Source organism: Protomyctophum parallelum (assembly GCF_964188405.1).
Source record: "Protomyctophum parallelum genome assembly, chromosome: 1".
Classification (NCBI taxonomy): Eukaryota; Metazoa; Chordata; class Actinopteri; order Myctophiformes; family Myctophidae; genus Protomyctophum; species Protomyctophum parallelum.
In genome coordinates this window covers 100,356,712-100,374,480 of record NC_139697.1, presented here as the reverse complement: position 1 = coordinate 100,374,480, position 17,769 = coordinate 100,356,712, and the positions used below count along the sequence as shown (strand labels likewise).

The window sequence follows — 17,769 nt, the reverse complement described above, 5'->3', positions numbered from 1 at the left end:
CGTACGTATAGCCGACACATCTTATTTATTTTGTCAGCCCAGGGCCGGTGGTGGGGGAGAGGGGGGGGGGGGGTGGGAGGGGGGAGAGGGGAGGGAGGAGTTCCTCCATGTCCCCAGTTAACCCCTGGGGGTCAAAAAACCTTAGGTTTCGTTTTTGGCTCTCTATCCTGATTGGATGAAAGGCTTAGGTCCCAGCCAAAAACGAAACCTAAGGTTTTTTGAGTGAAATCACTGAATATACCTTTAAATGAAAACTACTGTAAGCTAAGCTATGATGACTAAAACTAAGACTAAATATATTGACAATTTCGTCAACAGATAAAAACTAGACTAAAATGTTAGGAAGGGACTAGTGGACAAGTCATTTTACACTTTGTTGCATGCTGAAAATAGCAGATCTACAAGCTCACAACGCATCGCAAAGTGCAAAATCAGTCATTGCGACTGCATCAAGGCCCGCCAAAATACATTTTAGTCGACTAAACACTAAAACATTCCAGGTGACTAAAATGCGACTAAAACTAAATGCTAAACTATTCAGGAGGCGACGACTGAAACTAAAATAGACATTTGCTGCCAAAAACAATAGTGTACACAGGTTTAAAGGACCTCATTTACTCAGGTACTGTACTGCACTGTGCTGCACTGCACTGCACTGTACTGCACTGTACTGCACTGCACTGTGCTGCACTGCACTGTACTGCACTGCACTGTGCTGCACTGCACTGCACTGCACTGCACTGTACTGTACTGTACTGTACTGTACTGTACTGTACTGCACTGCACTGCACTGCACTGCACTGCACTGCACTGCACTGCACTGCACTGCACTGCACTGTACTGTACTGCACTGCACTGCACTGCACTGCACTGCACTGTACTTTACTGTACTGTACTGTACTGTACTGTGCTCGAGTAACAATTTGGTACCGTATTTTCACTTATACGGGAGCATTTACTGGAGCATTTCCAATTACTCCACTATATACATTATTGGTTCACAATAATGATTTTAATTTAACCTTTATTTAACCAGTAAAAACACATATATCTCTCATACATACTGTATATCTTACCCCTTATCCCTAAACTAATTTGCCATTTTTCACTATTTTAAACGACCATTTAAAATAGTTCAAATATAGCCGATCTGCAAGCTCACAATGCCTCGATGTAGATCGGCTAGTTGAACTATTACTGTAGCCTACACTGCACTTCTGGCTAGACGCCACTCTGCATTTCATTGTCAAAGTATTGGTATACTATATGTGCAGTGACAATAAATCTAATCTAATCTAATCTAACCCATTCTGACCTGAGATCAGATTCATACGAGGTTTCCACTGGACACACACTGGTCTGATTAACCCCAGTCTGACCTGAGATCAGATTCTAAAAATGTCTGTCGTTCTTCGATTTTTCAAAAATAGCAGACCTACAAGCTCGTATCGCGCCACTCGGTGGCGCGCTATGAGCTTGTAGATCTGCTATTTTTCAATAGCTAAAGCATAACATGATGCTCCACTCTCAGAGTTACAGACCCATAAGGGTCCATTTGTACACTCTCAGAGTTACAGACCCATAAGGGTCCATTTGTACACTCTCAGAGTTACAGACCCATAAGGGTCCATTTGTACACACTCAGAGTTACAGACCCATAAGGGTCCATTTGTACACTCTCAGAGTTACAGACCCATAAGGGTCCATTTGTACACTCTCAGAGTTACAGACCCATAAGGGTCCATTTGAACACATTCAGAGTTACAGACCCATAAGGGTCCATTTGAACACACTCAGAGTTACAGACCCATAAGGGTCCATTTGAACACATTCAGAGTTACAGACCCATAAGGGTCCATTTGAACACATTCAGAGTTACAGACCCATAAGGGTCCATTTGAACACTCTCAGAGTTACAGACCCATAAGGGTCCATTTGAACACATTCAGAGTTACAGACCCATAAGGGTCCATTTGTACACATTCAGAGTTACAGACCCATAAGGGTCCATTTGAACACTCTCAGAGTTACAGACCCATAAGGGTCCATTTGAACACACTCAGAGTTACAGACCCATAAGGGTCCATTTGAACACACTCAGAGTTACAGACCCATAAGGGTCCATTTGAACACATTCAGAGTTACAGACCCATAAGGGTCCATTTGTACACTCTCAGAGTTACAGACCCATAAGGGTCCATTTGTACACATTCAGAGTTACAGACCCATAAGGGTCCATTTGAACACTCTCAGAGTTACAGACCCATAAGGGTCCATTTGAACACATTCAGAGTTACAGACCCATAAGGGTCCATTTGAACACATTCAGAGTTACAGACCCATAAGGGTCCATTTGAACACATTCAGAGTTACAGACCCATAAGGGTCCATTTGAACACATTCAGAGTTACAGACTCATAAGGGTCCATTTGTACACTCTCAGAGTTACAGACCCATAAGGGTCCATTTGTACACTCTCAGAGTTACAGACCCATAAGGGTCCATTTGTACACTCTCAGAGTTACAGACCCATAAGGGTCCATTTGTACACTCTCAGAGTTACAGACCCATAAGGGTCCATTTGTACACTCTCAGAGTTACAGACCCATAAGGGTCCATTTGAACACACTCAGAGTTACAGACCCATAAGGGTCCATTTGAACACATTCAGAGTTACAGACCCATAAGGGTCCATTTGAACACATTCAGAGTTACAGACCCATAAGGGTCCATTTGAACACATTCAGAGTTACAGACTCATAAGGGTCCATTTGTACACTCTCAGAGTTACAGACCCATAAGGGTCCATTTGTACACTCTCAGAGTTACAGACCCATAAGGGTCCATTTGTACACTCTCAGAGTTACAGACCCATAAGGGTCCATTTGTACACTCTCAGAGTTACAGACCCATAAGGGTCCATTTGTACACTCTCAGAGTTACAGACCCATAAGGGTCCATCTGGTTCCAAACTATCACTTAGCTATAGGGACCCCCTGGAAACTCCCTCCAGGACCCCCGGGGGTCTCGCGGTCCCCACTTTGGGAACCACTTGCATAATATACTGTACATACAGTATATCTGTCCGGTTACAGAAAAGTGGGGCAACATTTCAGAGCGTTCCTGACCATGCACGTCAGAAAACACAACGCATGCATCTCTGTCAACCTCCCTCCCCTCTGGGTCTGTAACTCTGAATGTGTTCAAATGGACCCTTATGGGTCTGTAACTCTGAGAGTGTACAAATGGACCCTTATGGGTCTGTAACTCTGAGAGTGTACAAATGGACCCTTATGGGTCTGTAACTCTGAGAGTGTACAAATGGACCCTTATGGGTCTGTAACTCTGAGAGTGTACAAATGGACCCTTATGAGTCTGTAACTCTGAATGTGTTCAAATGGACCCTTATGGGTCTGTAACTCTGAATGTGTTCAAATGGACCCTTATGGGTCTGTAACTCTGAATGTGTTCAAATGGACCCTTATGGGTCTGTAACTCTGAATGTGTTCAAATGGACCCTTATGGGTCTGTAACTCTGAGAGTGTTCAAATGGACCCTTATGGGTCTGTAACTCTGAATGTGTACAAATGGACCCTTATGGGTCTGTAACTCTGAGAGTGTACAAATGGACCCTTATGGGTCTGTAACTCTGAATGTGTTCAAATGGACCCTTATGGGTCTGTAACTCTGAGTGTGTTCAAATGGACCCTTATGGGTCTGTAACTCTGAGTGTGTTCAAATGGACCCTTATGGGTCTGTAACTCTGAGAGTGTTCAAATGGACCCTTATGGGTCTGTAACTCTGAATGTGTACAAATGGACCCTTATGGGTCTGTAACTCTGAATGTGTTCAAATGGACCCTTATGGGTCTGTAACTCTGAGAGTGTTCAAATGGACCCTTATGGGTCTGTAACTCTGAATGTGTTCAAATGGACCCTTATGGGTCTGTAACTCTGAATGTGTTCAAATGGACCCTTATGGGTCTGTAACTCTGAGTGTGTTCAAATGGACCCTTATGGGTCTGTAACTCTGAATGTGTTCAAATGGACCCTTATGGGTCTGTAACTCTGAGAGTGTACAAATGGACCCTTATGGGTCTGTAACTCTGAGAGTGTACAAATGGATCCTTATGGGTCTGTAACTCTGAGAGTGTACAAATGGACCCTTATGGGTCTGTAACTCTGAGAGTGTACAAATGGACCCTTATGGGTCTGTAACTCTGAGAGTGTACAAATGGACCCTTATGGGTCTGTAACTCTGAGAGTGGAGCATCATGTTATGCTTTAGCTATTGAAAAATAGCAGATCTACAAGCTCATAGCGCGCCACCGAGTGGCGCGATACGAGCTTGTAGGTCTGCTATTTTTGAAAAATCGAAGAACGACAGACATTTTTAGAATCTGATCTCAGGTCAGACTGGGGTTAATCAGACCAGTGTGTGTCCAGTGGAAACCTCGTATGAATCTGATCTCAGGTCAGAATGGGTTAGATTAGATTAGATTAGATTTATTGTCACTGCACATATAGTATACCAATACTTTGACAATGAAATGCAGAGTGGCGTCTAGCCAGAAGTGCAGTGTAGGCTACAGTAATAGTTCAACTAGCCGATCTACATCGAGGCATTGTGAGCTTGCAGATCGGCTATATTTGAACTATTTTAAATGGTCGTTTAAAATAGTGAAAAATGGCAAATTAGTTTAGGGATAAGGGGTAAGATATACAGTATGTATGAGAGATATATGTGTTTTTACTGGTTAAATAAAGGTTAAATTAAAATCATTATTGTGAACCAATAATGTATATAGTGGAGTAATTGGAAATGCTCCAGTAAATGCTCCCGTATAAGTGAAAATACGGTACCAAATTGTTACTCGAGCACAGTACAGTACAGTACAGTACAGTAAAGTACAGTGCAGTGCAGTGCAGTGCAGTGCAGTGCAGTGCAGTGCAGTACAGTGCAGTGCAGTGCAGTGCAGTGCAGTGCAGTGCAGTGCAGTACAGTACAGTACAGTACAGTACAGTACAGTACAGTACAGTACAGTACAGTACAGTACAGTGCAGTGCAGTGCAGTGCAGTGCAGCACAGTGCAGTGCAGTACAGTGCAGTGCAGCACAGTGCAGTGCAGTACAGTGCAGTACAGTGCAGTGCAGTGCAGCACAGTGCAGTACAGTACCTGAGTAAATGAGGTCCTTTAAACCTGTGTACACTATTGTTTTTGGCAGCAAATGTCTATTTTAGTTTCAGTCGTCGCCTCCTGAATAGTTTAGCATTTAGTTTTAGTCGCATTTTAGTCACCTGGAATGTTTTAGTGTTTAGTCGACTAAAATGTATTTTGGCGGGCCTTGATGCAGTCGCAATGACTGATTTTGCACTTTGCGATGCGTTGTGAGCTTGTAGATCTGCTATTTTCAGCATGCAACAAAGTGTAAAATGACTTGTCCACTAGTCCCTTCCTAACATTTTAGTCTAGTTTTTATCTGTTGACGAAATTGTCAATATATTTAGTCTTAGTTTTAGTCATCATAGCTTAGCTTACAGTAGTTTTCATTTAAAGGTATATTCAGTGATTTCACTCAAAAAACCTTAGGTTTCGTTTTTGGCTGGGACCTAAGCCTTTCATCCAATCAGGATAGAGAGCCAAAAACGAAACCTAAGGTTTTTTGACCCCCAGGGGTTAACTGGGGACATGGAGGAACTCCTTATATGGTCAGCACACTCTATAGTAGAGAGGATTATCACAACAAAACAAAAAAATAAGTGATATTTGAATTAAGTGAAATCACTGAATATACCTTTAATTTCCATTTAGTTCTCGTCAGTGAAAAAAGGTAGTCGACGAACATCTTTCGTCATAGTTTAAGTCGCCGAAATCAACAGTGAACCAATGTTTTTAAACATATAGGTTAGTGGTCTGTGGTCCTCATACCTTTTCATGTCAAGGACCCCCACATTGACACTGATCAGGCCACAGACCCCCATTTGAAGAGATAATGCCTGCAGGGACCCCCATGAGAGAAGATCTTTACAGCTCTAGCAGTGATTCTCAACCCGTTTCATTTCAAGGACCGCCTCCAGTTTGACATGCATTAGTCTACGGAGTACGGACCCCCATTCAATGGCATTTCTATCTCTGAGACCCCCAATTTATATCGTAAGATCAACGTAACAGTTTCCGTGCCGGGAATGGATTACTCCAGGTTACTGTCGCTGCCAACCCCGCTAATACCGCCTTTTGTTTTATGTGTTTAATCCGCCATAATGTAATAAATAAAAAGAAAATCCGTCTTCGCCGCGGAGAAAGAGAGTAGATGCATTTGTTTTGATGACGAAACCGGAAATCGTCACATGCTGTGGGCTGCTAGGGCTTCTGGGAAATTGAGGCCAATGCAAACGAATGGGGTTCAACGCCTCATGGAGGAGGGTCCTGTGCTGCGTCCTTCCGGGTGTACCAAGATGGCGGGTGGTGCGATCGTTCATAACAAACGGGGAAGCTTTTTTCGCTCGATTTTCGCGGATTAAAAGCCCAAATAATTCAGCGTATGCTCTAAAGGTAATACAACAATCTCGGCAGTGAAGGGGGGTTGATTAAAATGCGGGTTAAGCGTGTAAAACAGTCAAACTTAATTTAACTCTGACAGTGTACAATTTGTACAATGACAGAGTTAAGTTACAGGCCCATATAAGGGTCCATTTGGTTCCTATTAACATCATTTAGCTGGGGACCCCCCCTGGAACTCCCTCAAGGACCCCTGGGGGTCCCCGGACCCCACTTTGGGAACCACTGCTGTGTACGAATGTGTTTTTTTTTAATAACATATAGATGACGTCGTTATGCACAGCACGCTCTCAATGAGATGCTGTTCTATTCATAACCGCAGTACCCTGAAGGACAATATGTTTCTTTGTGTGTGTGTGTGTGTGTGTGTGTGTGTGTGTGTGTGTGTGTGCGTGTGTGCGTGCGTGCGTGCGTGCGTGCGTGTGCGTGCATCAAGTTACACACAGTAAAAATCATGAGTGGCATATCCCATTGGGACGGGAACCCCTTGTGACAATATATACCAGGGACCCCCATTAGAGAAGAATGTTACGGCTCTAGCAGTGATTCAGGGACCCCCCATTAGAGAAGAATGTTACGGCTCTAGCAGTGATTCAGGGACCCCCATTAGAGAAGAATGTTACGGCTCTAGCAGTGATTCAGGGACCCCCCATTAGAGAAGAATGTTACGGCTCTAGCAGTGATTCAGGGACCCCCCATTAGAGAAGAATGTTACGGCTCTAGCAGTGATTCAGGGACCCCCATTAGAGAAGAATGTTACGGCTCTAGCAGTGATTCAGGGACCCCCATTAGAGAAGAATGTTACGGCTCTAGCAGTGATTCACAACCATTTTCATTTCAAGGACCCCCCAGGTTTGACCTGAATCAGGCTACTGACGGACCCCCATTTAATGGCATTTCTATCTCTGGGACTCCAATGTAAATGGTAAAATCTAAGTTATTTCAACTCAGAGAGTGTACAAATGGACATTTGTACACTCTCTGAGTTACAGACCCATGAGGGTCCATTTGGTTCCATTTGTACACTCTCTGAGTTACAGACCCATGAGGGTCCATTTGGTTCCATTTGTACACTCTCAGAGTTACAGACCCATAAGGGTCCATTTGGTTCCATTTGTACACTCTCTGAGTTACAGACCCATAAGGGTCCATTTGGTTCCATTTGTACACTCTCTGAGTTACAGACCCATAAGGGTCCATTTGGTTCCATTTGTACACTCTCTGAGTTACAGACCCATAAGGGTCCATTTGGTTCCATTTGTACACTCTAAGAGTTACAGACCCATAAGGGTCCATTTGGTTCCATGTGTTACACTCTCTGAGTTACAGACCCATAAGGGTCCATTTGGTTCCATTTGTACACTCTCAGAGTTACAGACCCATAAGGGTCCATTTGGTTCCATTTGTACACTCTCAGAGTTACAGAACCATAAGGGTCCATTTGGTTCCAAACTATCATTTAGCTATAGGGACCCCCTGGAACTCCCTCGAGGACCCCTACCTGGGAACCACTGCTGTATAAGTATACGGTATTAAAAATGATATAATTTTTTGATACCGCTATAAATATTTGAAGCTTTTCCGAAATCTTCGGACAGGATTTAGAAATCTTTTTTTTATTTATTTAGAATCGGCCTCAGTTGAAAATGGGATCTAATCTAACTCTGAGCGTTGTATACAGTATACCACCACGTAAACCAAATGGACCCTGCCATGCATGGTTGCTTATTTCCTCCAGAACACTCTGTGACTCTCCATTGAAGGACAATTAATGCAAATCACTTTTATACCACGCGGTTACTGTATAATATCAAACATCTTTCTTTGGACGCGTGTCAAATCGTGCGGTGAAAAATCTCGAGTCGTGTTCGTACCTCTGACAGTGAGCAGAGAAACACAACCAAACCCAATGTGGTTCCGTTCTGAGAATCAGGGTTTCTTTTTTTTTGTGTGTTTTTTTCCTCGTATAACTCCGTTGGGGAACATGTGCTCCTCTGCTCTGTTTGTGGAAGATAATTAGCATAATAAAGCCTACGCGCGCACGCACACACGCACGCACGCACGCACGCACGCACGCACGCACGCACCATTGGAGCAGAGCTCCTGTGATCGTCAGCTTCTCTCTCTCTCTCTCTCTCTCTCCCCCCCCCCCCCCCCCCCCCCGAGACCTCATGTTTTCCATAAACAGAGACATTCTTCTTCATGTGTGAATGATGATATGATGATGACATCCTTTCTATGAAACCACGATGAAGTCATAATTGTTTTTTTTTTTGCTTCTAAGAAACTTCCTCGACAGCTGTCAGTCATCCATGATGGACCAAGTGTCGTCGTTTGGGCCAAATGTGTTGCTTCTGATTGCTTCAAAGATAATTTAGACCTGAGGCGGCATCGGTCACCTTAGCTTTTAACCAATTTAACCATTATTGGTTGAAGATAACTGGAGTGAGTGTGGAACTATAGTGGCACTCTGGAGTGAGTGTGGAACTACAGTGGTCCTCTGGAGTGAGTGTGGAACTATAGTGGCCCTCTGGAGTGAGTGTGGAACTATAGTGGCCCTCTGGAGTGAGTGTGGAACTATAGTGGCCCTCTGGAGTGAGTGTGGAACTATAGTGGCCCTCTGGAGTGAGTGTGGAACTATAGCGTCCCTCTGGAGTGAGTGTGGAACTATAGTGGCCCTCTGGAGTGAGTGTGGAACTATAGCGTCCCTCTGGAGTGAGTGTGGAACTATAGTGGCCCTCTGGAGTGAGTGTGGAACTATAGTGGCCCTCTGGAGTGAGTGTGGAACTATAGTGGCCCTCTGGAGTGAGTGTGGAACTATAGTGGCCCTCTGGAGTGAGTGTGGAACTATAGCGTCCCTCTGGAGTGAGTGTGGAACTATAGTGGCCCTCTGGAGTGAGTGTGGAACTATAGCGTCCCTCTGGAGTGAGTGTGGAACTATAGTGGTCCTCTGGAGTGAGTGTGGAACTATAGTGGTCCTCTGGAGTGAGTGTGGAACTATAGTGGCCCTCTGGAGTGAGTGTGGAACTATAGAGGCCCTCTGGAGTGAGTGTGGAACTATAGTGGCCCTCTGGAGTGAGTGTGGAACTATAGAGGCCCTCTGGAGTGAGTGTGGAACTATAGAGGCCCTCTGGAGTGAGTGTGGAACTATAGCGTCCCTCTGGAGTGAGTGTGGAACTATAGAGGCCCTCTGGAGTGAGTGTGGAACTATAGTGGCCCTTAGTCATCGTAGCTTAGAGACCAGCTCCCCCATGCACCGTGCCGTTCCACATCTTGAAATCACCCACTCCCCTACACTCACCCCGTAGACCAGCTCCCCCACCATGCCGTTCCACATCTTGGTGATGGCGTCCCGGGAGCCGTACTTGCCGTCCCCCACCAGCTCCATGCGGTAGTTGAAGCCGACGTGCTTGGCGATCTCCGCCGCCAGCTCCACGCAGTAGCCCTCGTAGCGGTCGTTGCCCACCAGCTGCTCATGGTTCTTCTTCAGCATCACGTAGGGAGCCTCCTATAGGAGAGAGAGGGGGGAGAATTAAAAAACTTCGGTGCACAATGCAAGGAATAAATGCATTCGCCATGTATCCGAAGGAAGTCTGATCCAATCATTGTTAGATTTCTCCAGTTTAATCCTGAGTTTAAGTTTTTGTTGTGTTCAAGATCTGATTTTAGGCCATGTTTAAGCCTCCAGGAAAATCCGTGTTGAGGTTCTTAATCCACTGTTTTTCATTAAAACGTCTTTGTCCTACTGTCCCCCTGTGAAGTGAGCAGTGCAATGTTGTGTAACATTGAACTGCTCACTTCACAGGGGTGTGATTTTTATTAATATTACAGTATTAGTTTCTTATGAAAGCAGAGAGTCTTCTGTTTGATACGGTATATAGTATGTACATGTCGCTATAGGCCTTATTTTGTGAATAATAGTTCTTCAGGTCCATGCCTTCTCTGAAGTTCTCTCTGGGGGGCGCAAGCTGCATTCAATAGCCAATTACTGACAAACTGTACATGGGATCAACGTGTATTTGTTTTCCTCCTAAAAGTAGACATTCAGGGCTTTCATTCAGTGTGTAGTATGTATATGATATTATTTGTGTTCATTTTTATATCTGTCTGTCAATGTCTGTCAACTTCAACCTTCCATATCTCTGTTGTTTTTTCAAGCGAGCAGCGTGCAGGCAAAAGCAGGTGTTAGAAAAAGGTCAATATCTCCAGAATGGAAGATGGTAAAATCATGATTTTTTTTTAAATTGAAGTGGACAAGTTAGGCTTAGTTCTGATTTATGCGGTGTGATTCTCGCTATAAGAGGCCCCTCGCTGTGGGCCCCGAAAAAGTTCAAAAGTCCAATGTTAATCGCTCAGCACCACCAAGCCTGAGAAAATTGAAAACTGTAGCAAGCAATGTGTTAAACATCGTACCAGTATGGTGGTGACTATGTAGGTCCTGTTCTGCAGGACCGTGAAGTCCTCCACGACGCGCGGTTTGTAGACGGCGATGCTGACGTAGCTCTTCTTCTCGCTCCAGTAGCCCACCTGGACACACGACCACCGAGGGGGAGGGAGGGGTTATAACGTGGCATTCAGTACACCTCTGGTTCCCCAAAGGGGTCCCGGCCTTGAGGGAGTTCCAGGGGGTCCCCATAGCTAAATGATTATATAGTTTGGAACCAAATTAATGGACCCTTATGGGTCTGTATAACTCAAATGGAACCAGATGGACGCTATTCAGTACTTAAGTCCGACGTCATTTTGTAGTGCTACGTTACGTCCGGGTCATTTTGTAGTGCTACGATACGTCCGGGTCATTTTGTAGTGCTACGTTACGTCCGGGTCATTTTGTAGTGCTACGATACGTCCGGGTCATTTTGTAGTGCTACGATACGTCCGGGTCATTTTGTAGTGCTACGTTACGTCCGGGTCATTTTGTAGTGCTACGATACGTCCGGGTCATTTTGTAGTGCTACGATACGTCCGGGTCATTTTGTAGTGCTACGTTACGTCCGGGTCATTTTGTAGTGCTACGTTACGTCCGGGTCCAAGTGGCTCCAGCTCCCGTCCGCATCTCATTGTAAATAGAATATCTAAACGTGTGAATCTTTTTAAATTGACGTTATTTTTCAGAAAGGAAGCCATAGAGGGTTAAAATGGGTCTTAATGCTTCCAACTCGAGTAGAATTATTAATGTTTTGTACAAGTGTCCATGACAACAAAAATATATGATGTGGAGACAATAAAGACTATTATTATCATTATTATTGAAAAATGGTAAATGGTGCATTTATATAGCGCCTTTATCCAAGGCGCTTTACAGAGATTGTGCATTACATTCACCCATTCACACACACATTCATACACCGATGGCAGCGGAAACCATGCAAGGCACCAACTAGCACATCGGGAGCAATTAGGGGTTCAGTGTCTTGCTCAAGGACACTTCGACGGTGACTCTGGGGGAGCCCGGGTTCGAACTGGCAACCTTACGGTTACCATCCAGGCACTCTACCCCTGAGCCACCGCCGCCCCACAGGTGAAGGTGGCAACAATCCATTTGCTCAGTAAAATATTTCGGGGGATATTTACAATGTGTGCAGGCTTGAGTATGTTGAATCTAGTTTGCATTAATGAGGATTTAGTTGATGCAATAAAATAAAATGGCGATAGTATTCCATGTGGGGCAGACGGCCTGTCACAGCCAGATTTGGGAGAGCAGCGCAGCTTTGTTGTTGCGAGGAAAGCGGTAAAATGAGACTTTCGTGGTTGTTTTCGTCTCAGATTTAGTCCGACGGAGCGTCACAGTATAACTCCATGGGGACACAAAAGTGACACAAAAGTAGGACCCGGAAGTATCTCAGGAGGGGGCGCTCACGTCACGGCTAAAATACTGAATAACGGGTCCATTTATTGGTTCCATTTTGTATACACTCTCAGAGTTAAAATTTTTGCGATATAATTCGGGGGTCTCAGAGATCGAAATGCCATTAACCCCTTTTGGTGTTAGCGTTACGTTATGCTTTAGCTATTTAAAAATAGCAGATCTACAAGCTCGTAGCGCACCACCGAGTGGCGCGCTACGAGCTTGTAGGTCTGCTATTTTTGAAAAATCGAAGAGCGACTGACATTTTTAGAATCTGATCTCAGGTCAGAATGGGTTAATCAGACCAGTGTGTTTCCAGTGGAAACCTGGTATGAATCTGATCTCAGGTCAGAATGGGCTGGTTGTCACCTACCTTCATGGGCCCGGCGTTGGTCAGTTCCATGACGTTCAGCGTGTAGTTCGTGCGGTGGCCTCGCTCGTCGAACTGTACGTGACCGCTCAGGCCCTCCAGTTGGACCTGGGATCAACGTGCATGCGCGCGCACGCACACACACACGCACAGGCACACGCATACACACACGCACGCACGCACGCATGCACACAAAATAAATGCAAAGTCATGTAACGACACATTAACCCATTCTGAACGGGATTAGCATTATGTTATGCTTTAGCTATTGAAAAATAGCAGATCTACAAGCTCGTAGCGCGCCACTGAATGGCGCGCTACGAGCTTGTAGGTCTGCTATTTTTGAAAAGTCGAAGAACTACCGACATTTAATAGAATCTGATCTCAGGTCAGAATGGGTTAATCAGACCAGTGTGTGTGTCCAGTGGAAACCTCGTGTGAATCTGATCTCAGGTCAGAATGGGTTAAAATAACTCAAACCGGTGCCCGGCTGTATAGAGCACCGAGTCGGTAACAGTGGAAGTCGGAGATCCATGCCCCCCCCCCCCCCCCCCACCAGGCTATGCAATACCCCGTTGTACCCGTGTCCCTTTTATGCCCATATATGGAGCTGTATCTGTATCTGTCTCTCTGTGTTTCTCTATAAACAGAGTTCTGTGTCAGGCGTGCTCAAATATGGAGTGTTGTGATGTGACGGAACATATTATAGGCCAGCTCCATATATGGACATATAAGGGTGACCAGCTCCATATATGGACATATAAGGGTGACCAGCTCCATATATGGACATATAAGGGTGACCAGGTCCAGAGCCCGGGGATGCATGTGTCTCTAGCGATGACATCAGGTGAACTGGAAGCTTTGGTTTCAAGCTCGTGACATCATGTGACCTCACATCAGCCATATAAGGACACACGCCGTGACATCAACGCAAAGGAGAGCAGCATAAAAAGCGGCGAGTCGGCGACAAAATCTCTCACTTTCATTCCCCCTCGACGAGACCGCGGTGGAGTACTTCGAGGCTATAGAAACGATGTCGAGCGGGATCCGGAGGGCCGTCCAATACGCCAGGTACATGGGCGCGGCCGCGGCCGGCGCGGCCGTCACCGCGGCGTTCTACAACCTCGCCGAAATGAGAGACGAGAAGAGGCGGCGGGGGGGAGGAGTCACAGCGGAGGGAGGAGGAGTCACGGCAGGGGGAGGAGATGGTGCTGCTGGACAGGATCCTGCAGCTGCAGGACATGAGGATCGCCCACCGTCGCCAGCCACGCGAGCCACGAGGGCTGAGGCGCTAGCGCTAGCGCCTCTAGCGTGGTGAAGAGTGGGGACTGCAGGCGGTAACCCGTGGAGTTCTGACGAGGAAAAGCCCGTGCATCTATCTGGGCTTTAACATTGAGCGCTCGTTTGCACTTCCGCGTTTTTTTTTTTGGACACCAAATTTTGGTGTCCGGAAGTAGAAAAATGCGGAAGAAGTGTAGAGCGTTCTTCCGGAGTTCCGGGTGCTTCAAAAAACGCCACTGAGCAACTTGATATTTAAAAATAGCAGATCTACAAGCTCATAGAGCTCACGAGCTTGTAGGTCTGCTATTTTTGAAGAAAAAAAAACGAAGAACGACTAACGTAGAAACATAGCTTTTTTCAGAAACTGTCATTTTCAAACAGACGTTTTTAGAATCTAATCTCAGGTCAGAGTGGGTTAAATGGTGCATATATAGCGCCGTTATCCAAGGCTCTTTACAGATGAATTACATTCAGTCGTTCACCCACCGATGGTGGAGGAAAACAGGGAGCAATTAGAGGTCCAGCTTCCTGCTCAGGGACACATACAAAAACATTCAATTAGACCTCAATTAGACGTCCAGTGTCCTGCTCAGGGACACATACAAAAACATTCAATTAGACCTCAATTAGACGTCCAGTGTCCTGCTAAAGGACACATACAAAAACATTACAACTGACTAAAATGTGACAAAAATAAATAAATGAAAACTATGAAAATGAAAACGGTGGGTGAACGACTGAATGTAATTCATCTGTAAAGATTATAGTCTATACTGACCCCCCCCCATTGAATGGCATTTCTATTGTAGATCTGCTATTTTTCAATAGCTAAAGCATAACATAATGCTATAACACCAAAAGGGGTTCTCGCCCCAAAATGGATTCATTAATGTTTGTGTTGCCACAAAATGTACATCATATTTGAGGCACATGACCTTATATTTCTCCTTCCATTGTCAACGGCAAAGTGTGAGACGTGTGTGAGGCGTGTGGCGACCAAAGCTGTTTATAGGAGGGGCTTGAAGCCCCCTCGTGCAAAGTGAGGGGCGCCCTTGTCATCATGCATCGTCACATTCCGGCCAATCGCAAATCGGCGTCCTCACTTTTCTGTCCTCGATATACGACGGACGTACGCTGCTGCAGCCAATCAAATCACAGTATTACTGACCTGCTGCAGAGCCCGTTGGATGTCGATGCCCTGCCCCCACGGAGCCGGCGGATTGGCCAGACACTCGCCGGCGTTGCCGCGGCGGGAGATGTCTATTCGCTGCCTCCTCAGGCTCTGGAAGGCCGCCGACATGACGCTGACGCCGTCATAGGTCAGCGCCCCGGTGAACTGGGCCAATCAGAAGAAAGCATTAATAAAACACAATCAGTGCCGGAAGTGCTTCAAAATAGGAGCTCTGGGGTGCCGGAGTTGTTCTGATCGCTTTTACTCTGAAAGCCATGAACCGGAAACACTTTCCTAAAAAAAAAAGTTGACTTTACAAAGTGACCTCACATCCCCGATCATCTTAATTTATTTTTTTACGCTCGCAAAAAGCGTTCATATTTTGCGGGAGAGACGGATGAGGAGCAGAAATGAAGCGCCAGCATATCGATCCATTCATCACCACGGAGAGCGCCCTGGATTAGGAGATACGAGTCATTCTTTCCGCCGCGCTAACATGGGAGTCAACGGCAAGCTAATAATCGCCCAGAGCGTTAGCATACGGCAAGCTAATAATCACCCAGAGCGTTAGCATACGGCAAGCTAATAATCGCCCAGAGCGTTAGCATACGGCAAGCTAATAATCGCCCAGAGCGTTAGCATACGGCAAGCTAATAATCGCCCAGAGCGTTAGCATACGGCAAGCTAATAATCGCCCAGAGCGTTAGCATACGGCAAGCGAAAGGCGAACGGACAAAACAAATAATCGGAACAATTCTGAATATTCTCATCTCGCCCCGTATCTTTGAGGATGCGCTGGCTAGGACGTCCACCGACGTCCAAGGCACCTCTCGGTTCGAATCCTTTAAGGGACACTTTTTGCAAAAAAATATATGTTAATGACGTTTAGAAGCTTTAGAACACTTTCCTGGGGGTCTTTATGTGTGTAATATGTGGTTTTAGATATTTTAGATTGTAGCAGTGAGCCCAGTGTCTCTGATGTCATGGACACTGGGCTCACTTCCTTCCTGGACTACATGTTGTCTTAGTAAGACACCTATTCACAAGGAGCAGCAGTGCACCAAATAATTATGGGAATTGTAGTCCAGGAAGGTAGCGAGACCAGTGTCCATGACATCAGAGACACTGTGCTCACTGCTACAATCTAAAATAACTAAAACCACACATTACACACATAAAGACCCACAGGAAAGTGTTCTAAAACTTCTAAACGTCATTAACATTTATGTTTTTGCAAAAAGGGTGAAGTGTCCCTTTAAGCCGGCCTGAGGCGTCCTATGTAAAACAAAAAGTGTTAAGTGAAGGTGGGGGCCGCATGTGGCCCCCGGGCCGCCAGTTGCCCACCCCTGGACGGACCCCTATAGGGGATGGACCCCTATAGCTGGACCCCCCTTAGGGAGCCCCTGGGTTCTTAACCCATTCTGAACGGGAACCCATTTAGGTGTCAGCATCATGTCGTGCTTTAGCTATTGAAAAATAGCAGATCTACAAGCTCATAGCGCGCCACCGAGTGGCGCGATACGAGCTTGTAGGTCTGCTTTTTTTTTTTAATCGAACAACAACTGACATTTTTAAAAATCTGATCTCAGTTCAGAATGGGTTCATCAGACCAGTCAGTGTGTTGTTCAGTGGAAACCTGGTATGAATCTGATCTCAGGTCAGAATGGGTTATAATCAGACCAGTGTGTTGTTCAGTGGAAACCTGGTATGAATCTGATCTCAGGTCAGAATGGGTTATAATCAGACCAGTGTGTTGTCCAGTGGAAACCTGGTATGAATCTGATCTCAGGTCAGAATGGGTTATAATCAGACCAGTGTGTTGTCCAGTGGAAACCTGGTATGAATCTGATCTCAGGTCAGAATGGGTTATAATCAGACCAGTGTGTTGTCCAGTGGAAACCTGGTATGAATCTGATCTCAGGTCAGAATGGGTTATAATCAGACCTGTGTGTTGTCCAGTGGAAACCTGGTATGAATCTGATCTCAGGTCAGAATGGGTTATAATCAGACCAGTGTGTTGTCCAGTGGAAATCTGGTATGAATCTGATCTCAGGTCAGAATGGGTTATAATCAGACCAGTGTGTGTCCAGTGGAAACCTGGTATGAATCTGATCTCAGGTCAGGTAATACCTTGAGTCTCCTGCGAGGCAGTTTGAGGTCCTTGCTGTCGAAGTCCAGCCACTCCTGGTTGATCTCCTGGACTATGGGCTGGCTGTAGTCCACGGCCTGGAAGCCCGTCACGTTGGGTCCCACGGTCTGGAAGGCTGTGAAGTTCAGCTCCATGAAACCCTATGTGAAACACACACACACACACACGCACGCACGCACGCACGCACGCACGCACGCACGCACGCACGCACGCACGCACGCACGCACGCACACGCACGCACGCACACACACACACACACACACACACACAGTGTTGTTTTTAGGCAGCAAATTTAAATTTGAGTTTTAGTCATTAGTCTCTTGAATAGTTTTCACTTAGTTTCAGTCACATTTTAGTCACCTGGAATGTTGTAGTGTTTAGTCTAGTTTTA

General features: G+C 45.6%; 1 pseudogene across 1 annotated transcript in view; it reads right to left on the bottom strand.

Annotated features, from left to right (window-relative positions):
• LOC310856100 (glutamate receptor 1-like) overlaps positions 1-17,769 on the bottom strand; it is a 130,948-nt pseudogene that overhangs the window by 36,249 nt on the left and 76,930 nt on the right. Inside the window, exons 5-9 of the transcript in view lie at positions 17,360-17,518; positions 15,227-15,394; positions 12,781-12,885; positions 10,973-11,086; positions 9,861-10,067 (exon numbers count right to left, since the gene is read on the bottom strand). The product of the transcript in view is annotated as a glutamate receptor 1-like (transcript). The remainder of the gene's footprint in view (positions 1-9,860; positions 10,068-10,972; positions 11,087-12,780; positions 12,886-15,226; positions 15,395-17,359; positions 17,519-17,769) is intronic.